Here is a 14,997-nt window from a genome sequence, read left to right on the forward strand (position 1 = left end):
CAGAATGATGATTTAGACTAGTTCCCATTTGGATAGGGTTTATTTTTTTCTAATAATTTCAAGCAACTCTAAATCTTTCCATCTTAGCAAGGTCATTTAGAGTTTCTTAGATAATATTTCCCAAAATGGGCATATTCTGACATGTGGACCATCACATACACACGCATACTTCATGGTCATGCAGCAGAGTGAGAACAGAGCTCATTAGCTGAGCCAGAATATGTAAATGAAACTGTCCCACTATGTCTGCTTTAACAAAATAACAGATCCCTGCCAGTATTTGTTCACTTGTATTAAGGATAAAATAATTCCAACTATGTATTGTAAATTGCAGAGTATGCCTGACTGTCACGCATGGGAATCTGTGCTCCTCCAGAATTGCACAATTGTGTTTTTTCTATTTTTGTTTTCGCCACATTAATTATATCATGTAGGACTTGAAATAAAGGTGGAGTCTGTCACTCTGCCAGCTTGCAGTTTAAAAGTTAAATGGTGCATTAAAAAATCAGCAAATTTTTAAATTATTTATAAGATTTGTGTTTGCCGTATTTCCTAGCTGGTGTTATTTATTTAGAGTTCCCTGTTCCTGGATGAGTTTCTCTTGCCTTCTGCTGTTTACAATAGCTCAAGTCCTATTTCTCCTTTTCGATCATCTCCTTATATTCATGCCCTATTTGCCAATTTTCTTTATTGCTTCAGCTAATTTCTAAACCAATCATAGCATCCACAATATTAGTTGTTCACAGTCACTAAACTAAAATCCCCAAACGTATTTGGATTTTCTTAATTCTCAAAATTTGCCTTTGCTTGTGCATAATTTGGCTGTGTAACTCCCCTATGAACGTCTCTCTCTCATGCATTTGGCTACACTGCATTTCCCTGTGTCACCTACCGCACTGCATTGGCATTCTGAGTCATCTGGGATCAGGCACCCTCCCTGCTATTAACTGTGTAATATTTAAATTCCACTTACTAGTCTTCTTTTGAGTTCAAATACCACGTGAATTAAACTGAGTGTAGTTGCTTTCAACCTGTAATTCCTGATTGTAACAGGTAGTTGCCGACTCTTGAAACTAACAGGTTTGACTAGAAGTTGACAGTTCTTACTCCCACAGAACTATATATTTTACATTTATATGAATTCAGAAGGTAAAATCATACCTTTCTTATCTCAGGACTCTTTGTTCATTGATAACACAATATCTTACTTTAAACAAAAAGTATTTGCACCTTACCTCAGAAAATAAATTAGATTCCTCTTAGTACCAAGCAAGGAGAAAGTCAGAACATTTTATGACAAAGAGACTGCCAACCACTTCAAGGGATTTACCAGACAACTGCTGGTATAGATTACAAAGACAGTGCTAATCTATACCTAAATGAGAAGCTAGGACATTTGCCTAGTGGCAAGTAGGAAATTTGACTCTTTGTATTTTCAACTTGAGCATATGAAAAATATAGCTTTCCTAAAAGTTGTCCAGGGATTTGAGATCACCGGGATTTATCCATCCTGTTTGGTGGAAATGGTCAAGGAGAAGAATTACAGCAAGGAATGTCTTGACAAAACCTCAGAATCTGCCTTAGGATCACAGAAAGTTGGATCAAGAAAATACCTTAGAGATCATTTCATCCATCACGCTTGTTTGTGAGAAAATTGAAGTCCGCGGTAGCGAAGAGATTCACGTAAAGTCTGGCACTCCTGGTTAGTAACAAATTCAGAACTAGACCTGGATAATCCTGCCCCATTTTAGTCTGAAAGCCAGCTGGCAAGGAAATTTGAACCCTCTAACAGAAGGTAGCCTATATCCAGCTCCTGAACTCCCCCTTCTCTGAAAATTAGGCAAACAGGTTGGAATATTTTGAAAACACTGATTATAAAGTGGGAAGACATTCCTGTACAGACTTGCTAACTGGAAGTAAATCTTTGGCTCCCCCAAGACGAAGGCGAGTCTTAGTCATGAGGTTAAAGTTAAAAACTGATTGTGTCACCAGCCTGAGAGCAGACAACATATTTTAGAGGCAGTATGATGAAATTAGAATGGAAGGAAAGAGTTTACAGAAAGTTTTGAGAGCTATCTCTCACAACAGTGTGAATTATTTTGTATTTTTTGTTTGCATTTAACAAAGTACCAGGCCTACAAAAAAGAATACAGGGGCACCCGGGTGGCTCAGTCAGTTAACCATCTCTGCCTTCAGCTAAGGTCATGATCTCAGAGTCCTGGAGTCCAGCCCCACATCTGGCTCCTTGCTCAGCGTGGAGCCTGCTCCTCCCTCTGCCTGCTGCTCCCCATGCTTGTGTGCTCTCTCTCTCTCTGCCAAATAAATAAATAAAATCTTAAGGAAAAAAAAAAAGAATAGAAACTCTGATGAATTTCTTGTGTTACCCCACCTGACCCCATTTCTACCTCTCCCTTCTGAATTTGGACTTATATTTTCATACCTGTTTTGTTTTTCCTATACATAAATGTATATGTAAGTGATATTTAGTAGTATAAGTGCTATCATATTGCATATATTTTTTTACAACTCCTCTTTCTATCTCAATACTATGCTTTTGGGATACATCCTATGGAAAAGAAGATAGCTGGAGTGTTAACTTATTTTTAAGTACTCTGTGGTATTCCACTATATAAATGTTTTGACATTTATCTAATCTCCTATTAAAATGGACATCTAGTGAGTTTCCAGGGTTTTGTTTTTGTTTTGTTTGCTGGGATTTTTTTGATCTATATAAACATTTTTTTAAAGATTTTATTTATTTGACAGAGATAGAGAGAGCACAATGGCAGAACAAGCAGATGAAGAGGGAGAAGCAGACTCCCCGCTGGGCAGGGAGCTCGATGTGGGGCTCAATCCCAGGACCCTTGGATCATGACCCAAGCCAAAGGCAGACACTTAACCAACTGAGCCACCCAGGTGCCCCGCTGTATAAACATTTTTATAAAACTATTGATGCTTGTATGTGTAAGTTTCTTAGTGAGATTTATGAGGTCTTACATATGCATATCTTCAGCTTGACAAAAAGATCTCAGAAATAACTGTTAGAACATGAGAGTGTCCAGTACTAGCACTATATATTTTCAGAGTTTTATTTTTTTACTAATTTTTAAGAGTCTAAAATGGTATTTCCTTAAGTCTTAATTTGTTTTCCTGATTCCTCATGGGACTGGGTGTCTTTCCATGTTTTCACTGACAATTTGGATCTCCTTTTTCTCCCTGGGTCACTTTTCAGATAAATGCTTTATTTTTTTATAATTGATTTTTAGAAATTCTTCTATAGTCAGGATATAAATCTTTCATAGCTATATGCAGCCAATATCTTCTCCCCATCTGGAATTTGATTTTTTTACCTTTTTGTTACGGTGTCTTTTTTTTTTTAAGATTTTACTTATGTATTTGTCAGAGAAAGAGAAAGACCACAAGAAGGGGGAGCAGCACAGAGGGAGAAGCAGACTCCCCATTGAGCAAAGAGCCTGATGCAGGGCTCCATCCCAGGACTCTGGGATCATGACCTGAGCTGAAGGCAGATGCTTAACTGACGGAGCCACCCAGGCAACCCATGTTATGGTGTCTTTATGATCAGGTTTATCAATCTTTTTTTCATTGATGAATGCTTATTATTTCTTCTTAAAAGAGAAAATATGTCCCCACTCCAAGGTAATATCCAAGGATATTCTCTGGTAGTTTCGTCTAGGTTTTTTTAGGTTTGAGTTTTTTTACAACCTTTAGGACTTCTATACATAGAGAATTTACTTTTTGGTTGTGGTATGAGGTAGGTAGTGAAATTTTTTTGTTTTTGTTTTTGTTTTCCAAACTGACAACCAGTTGTTTTAAAACCTTTTATTGAAAATGCCATCCTTGGGGCGCCTGGGTGGCTCAGTGGGTTAAAGCCTCTGCCTTCGGCTCAGGTCATGATCTCAGGGTCCTGGGATCGAGCCCCACATCGGGCTCTCTGCTCAGCGGGAAGCCTGCTTCCTCCTCTCTCTCTGCCTGCCTCTCTGCCTGCTTGTGATTTCTGTCTGTCAAATCAATAAAATATTTAAAAAAAAAAAAAAAAAAAAAAAAAAAAAGAAAATGCCATCCTTTTCCCAAAGGTGGGTAATGGCACTTTTGACATATATTTTAGATTCTCTTTTGGTTCTGTCAGGTTATTTTTTTCATCCCTGTGCCTTAATGCACATCTTAATCAGTATATCTTGATAGTAAGTTACAATATCTGGAAAGGAGGGACAGCTGGCTGGCTCAGTTGCTTAAGCGTCTGTCTGCCTTCATCTTAGGTCCTGATCCCAGGCTCCTGGGTTGGAGTTCCTTCCACATGAGGCTCCTTGCTCAGCAGGGAACCTGCTTTTCCCTCTGCCTTGCACTCACCCTGCTTGTGGTCTCTCTCTCTAACAAATAAATAAATAAAATCTTTTTTTAAAAAATCTGGAAAGTAAGCCCCTGCCTGTCAAGTAAACACAGTGGGAGCTAGCTGTATTTGAGCTATCTCTCTTGAGCAACCCCTCGCCCTCCCCCTGAAAAAGAGGATGCATACTGCAAGAAAGAAAATCCAGAAGGAGGCTAGCGATGTGCCAGTGGGCAGTCAGTGGCAAAGTTGGATCCTGGAACTGGAGATTGATATCCTATACCAAGGGGAACTGTGGTCTGTGCAGATCTGTGGGGGCCTCCTGAGAGCTCACATGGTGCATGCTTTGGCAACACAGATACTAAACTTGGAACAAAACAGAGAAGATTAGCATGGCTCCTGCACAAGGGTGACACTCAAAAAAAGAGTTCACACATGTGTCCCATGAGAGGTCCAGACTTGGGACACCTGCCCCCAGAAAGCACTGTGGGCACACAGTGTTAATGAAGTAAAACAACAGCTACCACAGAGAATTCCAGTTGCTCCCAGTGCAGTAAAAAGACATTTGCTCTGAGAATGAAATTAAAAAAAAAAAAAAAAAATTCAACTTCTAATAGCATCAGGAATAAAATACTTGAAGGGACACATGGGTAGTTCAGTGGATTATTGGCTCCGGTCATGATCCCAGAGTCCTGGGATCGAGTCCCACATCGGGGGGTCTCTGCTCAGCAGGGAGCCATGCTAATCTTCTCTGTTTTGTTCCAAGTTTAGTATCTATGTTGCCAAAGCATGCACCATGTGAGTTTCTCCCTCTTTCCACCGCTCCGGCTGCTTGTGCTGTCTCTCTCTCTCTCTCTCTCTCACTCCCTCCCTCCCTCTGTGTGTCAAATAAAATACATGTATTTTTTTTAAAGATTTTATTTATTTAGGGGCGCCTGGGTGGCTCAGTGGGTTAAAGCCTCTGCCTTCGGCTCAGGTCATGATCTCAGGGTCCTGGGATCGAGTTCCGCATCGGGCTCTCTGCTCAGTGGGGAGCCTGCTTCCTCCTCTCTCTCTGCCTGCCTCTCTGCCTACTTGTGATCTCTATCTGTCAAATAAATAAATAAAATATTTTTTAAAAAAGATTTTATTTATTTATTTGACAGAGAGATCACAAGTAGGCAGAGAGGCAGGCGGAGAGGGTGGTGGGGATGGGGAGGAGGCCCCCCACTGAACAGAGAGCCCAGTGCGGGGCTTGATCCCAGGACCCTGAGATCATGACCTGAGCCGAAGGTAGAGGCTCAACCCAATGAGCCACCCAGGCACCACAATAAAATATTTTTTAAAAAAAAGAGTAAAATATTTAAGAATAGATATAACAAAAGAAGTAGAAGACTAATACTAAACATTGTTGAAAGAAATTAAGGAAAACCTAAATAAGTGGACCAGAAGTTTTAATATTGTTAACATACTCTTCAGGGGCACCTGGGTGGCTCAGTCAGTTGAGTAAGAGATGGCTCTTGGTTTCAGCTCAGGTTATGATCTCGGGGCCAGGGATCAAGCCCTGTTTTTGGGCTCCCCACTCAGTGGGGAGTCTGCTTGAAGGATTCTCTCTCTCCCTCTCCCCTCCCCTCTCTCTCTCTCTCTCTCTCTCTCTCTCTCTCTCTCAAGTAAATAAAACTTGGTGGGCGGGGAGCTCTCCAAAGAAAGGAAAAGTGAATTGGGGGAAGTCAGAGGGGGAGACGAACCATGAGGGACTGTGGACTGAGAAACAAACTGAGGGTTTCAGAGGGGAGAGGGGTGGGGGGTTGGGTGAGCCTGCTGGTGGGTTTTAAGGAGGGCACATATTGCATGGAGCACTGGGTGTGGTGCATAAACAATGAATCTTGGAACCCTGAAAAAAGTTTAAAAAAGAAAAAAAACTCTCCAAAATGATGTACAGATTCATTGCAGTCCCTATCAAAATCTCAACTGCTGCCTTTGTAGAAACACACACAGTGATCCCGCAATTCCTATGGGAGTGCAAAGGACCAAGAGAAGTCAAAACAGGACCAAGAGAAGCCAAAACAATCTTGGATAAAAAAAAACGAAGTTGAAGGACTGACAGTTCCTGATTTTTGAAACTTACTACAAAGCTACAATAATCAAAATAATGTGGTACTGGGGCGCCTGGGTGGCTCAGTTGTTAAGCGTCTACCTTTGGCGCAGGTCATGATCCCAGGGTTCTGGGATCGAGCCCGGAATTGAGCTCCCTGCTCGGTGGGAAGCCTGCTTGTCCCTCTCCCACTCCCCCTGCTTGTATTCCCTCTCTTGCTGTGTGTGTCTCTCTCTCTGTCAAACAATAGATAAATAAATAAATAAATAAATCTTTAAAAAAAAAAAAAATAGCGTGGTACTGGCTAAGGATAGACCAGTGGAATACAATTAAGAATCAAGAAATAAACCCCTGCCTCTATGCTCAATTGATTTTCGACAAGGAGCCACGATAATTGAATGAGGAAGGAATAATTAGTCTTTTAAACAAATGGTAGTGGACGGGGTGCCTGGGTGGCTCAGTGGATTAAGCTGCTGCCTTCGGCTCAGGTCATGATCTCAGGGTCCTGGGATCGAGCCCCGCATCAGGCTCTCTGCTCTGCAGGGAGCCTGCTTCCTCCTCTCTCTCTGCCTGCCTCTCTGCCTACTTGTGATCTCTCTCTCTGTCAAATAAATAAATAAAATCTTTAAAAAAAAAAAAAAACAAATGGTAGTGGAACAATTGGACAGCTATGTATAAAAGAATGAAGTTGGGCCCTTTCTCCACACTGTATATAAAAAAATAACGTGTATCGAAAACTGCTCATAAGGAAATAAAAAAGCCTAAATATTAGATCAAAGATCTACATGTAAGATCTCAACTATAAAACTCTACAAAGAAAACATAAGATGGGGTGCCTGGGTGGCTCAATCCTTAAGTGTCTACCTTCAGCTCAGGTCATGATCCCAGGGTCCTGGGATCAAGCCCCACATTAGGCTATCAACTTGGCAGGAAGCCCGCTTCTCCCTCTCTCATTCCTCCTGCTTGTGTTCCCTCTCTCACTGTCTCTGTCAAATAAATAAAATCTTAAAAAAAAAAAAAAAGACATAAGAAATCTTAAATGTCCTTATCCTTAGATTAGGCATTGGTTTCTTAGATATGACACCAAAAACAGTCAACAAAAGAAAAAAAGGATAAATTGAATTTAATTAAAATTTTAAACTTTCATGCTTCATAGGACACTAGTAAGAAAGGGAAAAAGAGGGCGACTGGGTGGCTCAGTTGGTTAAGCAACTGCCTTCCGCTCAGGTCATAATCCTGGAGTCTCAGGATTGAGTCCCACATCAGGCTCCCTGCTCAGCAGGGAGTCTGCTTCTCCCTCTGACCCTCCTCTGATACTCTCTCTCAAATAAATAAATAAATCTTTTTTTAAAAAGGAAAAAATAACCTAAGAAATGGAAGAAAATATTTGTAAATCCTACATCTGATAAATGTCTAGTATCCAGAATATTTAAAGAACTCTTAGGACTCAATAAAAAAAAAAAAAGGTAACCTAATTTTAAAGTGGGCAAAGGATCTGAAGAGACATTTCTCCAAAAAAAAATGCAGATAGCCAGTGAGCCCATGAAAAGATACTTAATATCAGTAGTTACTGGGAAAATGGAAATCAAAACCACATTGAGAGGGGCACCTTGGGTGGCTCAATCTGATAAGTGTCTGCCTTTGGCTCAGTTCATGACCCCAGGACTGTGGGATGGATCCCCACATCAAACTCCCTTCCAAAGCTCTCCCTCTCTCTCTGCCTGCCACTCCTCCTACTTATGCTCTCTCTCTCTGTCAGATAAATTTTAAAGATAGATAGATAGATACAACACACACTAAAATGTCTATAATTTAAAAACAAAAAACAAGACCAGGGGGACCTGGGTGGCTCAGTCAAGTGTCTGCCTTCGGCTCAGGTCATGCTTGCAGAGTCCTGGGATCGAGACCCACACCAAACTCCCTGCTCAATGGGAAGCTTGCTTCTCCCTCTTCCACTCCCCTGCTTATGTTCCCTCTCTCTTTGTCAAATACATAAATCTTTTCAAAAGAAAATAAAAATGATTTTGGCTCAGGTCATGATATTGAAGTCATAGGATCAAGCCCCACATCAGGCTTGGCACTCAGCAGGGAGTCTGCTTAAGATTCTCTGTCTCCGGGGCGCCTGGGTGGCTCAGTGGGTTGAGCCTCTGCCTTCGGCTCAGGTCATGATCCTAAAGTCTTGGGATCGAGCCCCGCATCGGGCTCTCTGCTTGGCAGGGAGCCTGCTTCCTCCTCCCGCGCTCTCTCTGCCTGCCTCTCTGCCTACTTGTGATCTCTGTCTGTCAAATAAATTTAAAAAAGAAAAAAGATTCTCTGTCTCCCTTTGCCCCTTCCCCCTGCATTCTCTCTCGCGCGCTCACTCAAATAAATCTTTAATAATAGTAAAATACTAGAGATGCTGGACAATGGTATAAGAAGATGAAAAGAAATAAGCAATATAAGGATTGGAAATAAAGAGATAAGCTATCATGTTGTGAAAAACAATATAATCAACATAGAAGAATGAAAAAAGTTAACATTATTGCAGCAGGTTGGATGTACCACATTTTGCTCAATCTGTCCCCTAATATTGGGAATTTGAACTGATCTTTTACTATTTTCAGTTGTGCCATATGAATAATTCTGTGCACAGGTTGCTATCTATTTGTGGGGGTAAGCCTTCAGGGTAAGTGCCTGGAAATGGTATTGCTAAATCAAGAAGTAAAGGCATATGAAATGTTGTCAGCCAGATTCACTCCAAATTGTTGCAATATTTTGTACCCCTTACATTTAACAATATAAGAGTGCCTATTTCTTCACAGCCTTAATAACAAAGTCAGACATTTGTATTTTTGTCCATCTGATAAGTGAAAAGTGATATTGGCATCTTATTGTAGTTTTCATTTACATTTTATTAATAAATGTGATTGAACTTCTTTTTCTACATTTAGGGCTGTCTTTCCTTGTCTGTGCTGTTTACTCATTCTTGTATTGAGATTTTGCTTATCAGTTTTTAATAAGCTTTGTTTCTTATAGTTAAAAAAAGAAGGGAGGGGCACCTGGGTGGCTCAGTAGGTTAAGCCTCTGCCTCTGCCTCTGCCTCAGGTCATGATCCCAGGGTCCTAGGATCGAGCCCCGCATCAGGCTCTCTGCTCAGTGGGGAGTCTGCTTCCTCCTTTATCTCTCTCTGCCTGCCTCTCTTGTGATCTCTCTCTGTCAAATAAGTAAATAAATAAAATCTTTTAAAAAAAATAAGAATAAAAGAATGGAACTGGAATGTCTATAATATAGAGATGGGTTAATCAAGTTATTCTCTGTCCATACTGTACATAGTATTCTAGTGGAATACTATACAGCTATGAAAGATCAAAATTGGTTACATGTGCTTCTATCAGAAGATCTCCTCACTACACTTAAAAAAAAAAAAAAAGCAATGTTTAGGGGGCATCTGGGTAACTCAGTCAGTTGGGTGTCTGCCTTTGGCTTAGGTTGTGATCCCCGGGGTCTGGAATCAAGCCCTATGTCAGGCTCCCTGCTCAGTGGGTTGTCTGCTTCTCCCTTTCCCTCTGCCCTGCTCTTGCTCCCTCTATCTCTCTTTCAAGTAAATAAATCTTTAAAAAAAAAAAAAAAAAAGGCAATGTTTAGATAATTTCAATACTGTGATCCCGTCCTTGAAAACAATAAGGCTGTATATAAAGCCATGCATGAGAAACTTATGTTTTCCACAGGGAAGTTTGCTGAAGGTTGAGGATGAAGAGAAAGGGATTTTTTGTTTTGTTTTGTTTTCATTTTATAGCCTTTAATATTGCAAACTCTGAGCCTCTACTCCCAACCTACTAAAGCAGAAACTGGAGATAGGCCAGGCACTCTGTTTTATCAAACCCTCCAGGTGATTTTGATGTATGCTCAAGTCTGAGAATCACTGTTCTAGATCAGTGCTACTGAATACGGCCCTCATGCCAGCAGCAGCATCACCAGGGCTGGAAATGCAGATTCATGAGCCTCTAGCCTGAACTCCTAATCAGAATCTCTGGGTGAGGCCTAGGAATCTGTGATTTAAGAAGCTCTCCAGATGATTCTGATGCACACAGAAGTCTGGGAATCGCTGCTCTAAGTTTCTCTCAAAGTTCAGCTCTCTCTTTTTTATTTTTTTTAAAGTGAAAATTAGTTTTAAGAGAAGAAAAAATAATTCCATGCTTATGAGTTTCATTGAACAGACTAGACCTCACTTTATCTTTTCTCACCTTATGAGTAACACAGGTACATTTAAACGAGTAGATTTTGGGGGGCACCTGGGTGGCTCAGTCATTAGGCATCTGGCTTTGGCTCAGGTCATGATCCCAGGCTCCTGGGATCGAGGCTTCCTGCTCAGCAAGAAGCCTGCTTCTCCCTCTCCCACTCCCCCTGCCTGTGTTCCTGCTCTTGCTATCTCTCTCTCTCTCTCTCTCTCTGTCTCTCTCTCTGTCAAATAATAAATAATAAATGAGCGATTTGGGGACGCCTGGGTGGCTCAACTGGTTAAGCATCTGCCTTCTGCTCAGGTCATAATGCTTGGATTCTGAGATCGAGTCCCTTGTTGGGCTCCTTGCTCATCAGGGAAACTTCTCCCCTTGTCGCTCCCCCTGCTTGCGCTCATTCTTCTCTTTGACAAATAAATAAAAACCTTTAAAAAAAAATTACATCATTAGATTTCAAACTTATTTTGACTGGGACTCACATGAACAAATGCACTTTATATCCTGATCAAGTGCACGCACACACACACCACACATATAATCAAAGGCACAGTTTTTTGTAACAAGGTTTCTTACTGTGTTTAATGCTCTCTGATATTTTTCTATTATAGTTTTTTTTTTTCATTTAAAAGTGATCATGACCCAGACTCTAGCAGGATAGAAATCAAGCTCAAGCCAGAAGGAAGGGAGAATAGACTTTATTGAAGACATAGAGAGTGTGTAAATATAGACAGAGTGTCCAGGAGACTCAGGAAGGAAAGAAGTGAGTCTTGTCTTTGCCTAGCGCTTGGGGTTTTTATTGAGGATTATGGTCCTATTCATGTGATATGTCTTCTCAGGCATCTAGGAACAAAGAAGTATTTAGGTGTCCTGGGGTCACTATGCCCTGGAGCCAGGGGTCTCAGTGAGTCAGTGGTCCTGTCCTGGAAAATGTTCATGACAACCCCACCTAGTCATTCCTTAGATTTTATCTGTTGGGCCAGAAGACTCCAAAGAAATTGTTAACCCTGGGGTGCCTGGGTGGCTCAGTCGACTAAGTGTCTGACTCTTGACCGCAGCTCAGGTCTTGATCTCAGGATCTTGAGTGCAAGACCCGTGTTCGGCTCCATGCTGGGCATGGAGCCTACCATAAGAAAAAAGATCATTGATTCCTTGACCTTTACAAGGAGGACATACCGTAAGGTGTGTATTTAGGGTGGGAGTGGGAGTCCTAGAGAGAATAGAAACAGAGGGGGCACCTGAGTGGCTCATTCAGCTAAGCGTCTTCCCCCAGCTCAGGTCATGATTCTGCGGTCCCAGGATAGAACCTCTCATCAGGCTCCCTGCTTAGCAGGGAGTCTGCTTCTCTCTCTGACCCTCTCTCCTCTCATGCTCTCTTACTCTCTCAAGTAAATAAATAAAATCTTTAAAAAAAAAAAATTTAGAGGTAGGAAAAGGAGAAAAAAGGCAGTTCTTCATGGGGTCCCTTCAGATTCCCTCTTTTTTTTTTTTTTTTTTAAGATTTTATTTTTAATCTCTACACCCAATGTGGGGCTCAAACTCATGACTCTGAAATTGAGAGTTACAATTCCACCAACAGAGCCAGCCAGGACCCCAGTTTCCCTATCTCAATCACAATCCACTAATTTTACAACCCATAAGTGGGTTGAAATACAATGTTTGAAAATTATTACTCAGGTTCTTTTGGGAGAGAGTAAAGCTATAGAGAAGGTAAATTTCAGAGGTGAATATAGTTTTCAGAAATGTGAATGCTAATCAGCAGTAGAACTTCATTTTTTTTTTTTTAAGATTTTATTTATATGGGGGCGCCTGGGTGGCTCAGTGGATTAAACCCCTGCCTTCGGCTCGGGTCGTGATCTCAGGGTTCTGGGATCGAGCCCCGCATCGGGCTCTCTGCTCTGCGGGGAGCCTGCTTCCTCCTCTCTCTCTGCCTGCCTCTCTGCCTACTTGTGATCTCTCTCTCTGTCAAATAAATAAATAAAATCTTTAAAAAAAAAAAAAGATTTTATTTATATGTCAGAGAGAGAGAGAGCACAAGCAGGGGGAGCAGCAGACAGATGGAGAAGCAGACTTCTCACTGAGCAGGGAGCCGGATGTGGGGCTGGATCCCAGGTACCTGGGATCATGACCTGAGCCAAAGGCAGATGCTCAACCAACTGAGCCACCCAGGTGTCCCAGTAGATGTAGAACTTTAAAAAGTACACAGAACTCACCAATTAAAAGGCGGGGGGCGGGGGTGGAATAAAAGGGGTGCCTGGGTCACTCAAGTCAGTTCACTGTCTGCCTTCAGCTCAGGTCATGATTTAGGAGGCACAGGATCAAGCCCCATAACTAGTTCCCTGCTCACTGCTAAGCAGGGTGTCTGTTTCTCCCTTTCCTTCTGCTTCTCCCCGCTGTCCCCAGCTTGTGCTCCCTCTCACCCACTTTCTCAAATAAATAAATAAAAATCTTGAAAATAAATAAATTTTTAAAGGGATAATAAATAGCACTTTAATAAAATCTGGAGCATAAAGAAGCAGCAGACTAATTCTCCCAAATAAAGACAGAGTTAGGGGTGCCTGAATGGCTCAATTGGTTAAGCATCTACCATCAGCTTGGGTTGTGGTCCCAGGGTCCTGGGATCACAACCTACTTCTCCCTGCTCAGCAGAGAGCCTGCTTCTCCCTCTCCTGCTTCCCCTACTTGTTCTCTCTCTGTTTCTCTCTGTCAAATAAATAAATAATTTTGAAAAATCTAAGAAAAAAAGAACTAGCTATATGCTGATGAAACAGTGATAAAGGTTGAAATTAAGCAAAAAGCTGTTACAAGCAAACAAAGCAAAATTAGGAAAAAGATAAAAAATTAAGATAAGGTCTGTCAACCTAGATAGAGGATATTATGTAATGATAAAAGGCACAATTAATGAAGATGATACAATAGTTATAAACTTGTATGCACTAAACAACTTAGGAACTGAAAATATGCCTAAAAGATAAAAATTAATGAACCATGTAAAGAAAGTTAGATAATTGGGGCACCTGGGAGGCTCAGTGGGTTAAGCCTCTGCCTTAGGCTCAGGTCATGGTCTCAGGGTCCTGGGATCAAGCCTCCCATTGGGCTGTCTGCTCAGCAGGGAGCCTGCTTCCCCCTCTCTCTCTGCCTACTTGTGATCTCTCTCTCTGTCAAATAAATAAATAAAATCTTTTTTAAAAAAGTAGATAAATGTAATTTATATACAATTTAATAGATAGAGAAATATCCCTTAAATAGAAAAATTTTTATGTCCACGGAACACTTACAAAAATTGATCATGTCTTTGGCAAAAAAAGTAAAATAATAAGAAATTCAAAAAATAGCAGCCTTATTTTTCTGATCATACGCCAACATGGTAAAAATAATAAAAAGTAAGCAGGGGGTACGTGGGTGTCTCAGTCATTTGGCAATCCGACTCTCACCTTCAGCTCAAGTCACAATCTCATGGTTGTGGGATCAGGCCCCATGTGGGGCTCCATGCGTAGCCTGTAGTCAATTAATTGAGATTCTCTCTTCCTCTCCCTTTGCTCCTCCCTCCCCAATCACATGTGCTATAAATCAACAACAAACAAACAAAATTTTGACTAGTTGGAAATTAAGAAATACACTCCCCAGGGGTGTCTAGGTGGCTCAGTGGGTTGGGCAGCCATCTCTTGATTTCACCTCTGTCAGGATCTCAGGGTCATGGGATGGAGCCCTGCTTTGGGCTTCACGCTTAGTGGGGAGTCTGCTGGTGATTCTCTCTCTCCCTCTCCCCCATCTCTCACTCTCTCATGAAAAAAGCCATTAAAAAACATATACTCCCCGGGGCACCTGGGTGGCTCAGTGGGTTAAAGCCTCTGCCTTCGGCTTCCCAGTATCCTGGGATCAAGCCCCCTATTGGACTCTCTGCTTAGCAAGGAGCCTGCTTTCCCCTCTCTCTCTGTCTGTCTCTCTGCCTACTTGTGATCTCTGTCTATCAAATAAATAAAATCTTTAAATATATATATATATATATATACACACACACACACTCCCCAATAATTATGAGCTCAGAGGAGATGAAAGAGATCAGAGTTGTCACTCCAAAATATGCCACTTTGGCATAAGGATTGTTCTGAGCTGAAGACAAATTTTTCCCTGCCCTTCATTTTTCTGTGTGACAGCAGGGTATAAATTTCCCTTTGCAATAAATTTCCATTTGTAAAGGTGTTCCCTCTCCTATAGCAGGGGGAGAAACTCCTGAGATAAGAGCCGAGTCTTATCATCTGAAATGACTCTTATCTGCATAACAAACCTTAGTGACCAGCCCTTATCTACCACACAGTGCCTAAGGACTTCCCCATAAGCACTTATCCTCAGAAGCCCCAAAC

General features: G+C 41.4%; 1 non-coding gene across 1 annotated transcript; it reads left to right on the plus strand.

The window, feature by feature from the left end:
- Nucleotides 1-4,682: 4,682 nt before the first annotated feature.
- On the plus strand, nt 4,683-4,786 carry LOC123951246. The gene has a single exon (XR_006820396.1). It is a non-coding gene; the product is annotated as a U6 spliceosomal RNA (small nuclear RNA).
- Nucleotides 4,787-14,997: the final 10,211 nt, after the last annotated feature.

Source organism: Meles meles, chromosome 9, assembly GCF_922984935.1.
Source record: "Meles meles chromosome 9, mMelMel3.1 paternal haplotype, whole genome shotgun sequence".
Classification (NCBI taxonomy): domain Eukaryota; kingdom Metazoa; phylum Chordata; class Mammalia; order Carnivora; family Mustelidae; genus Meles; species Meles meles.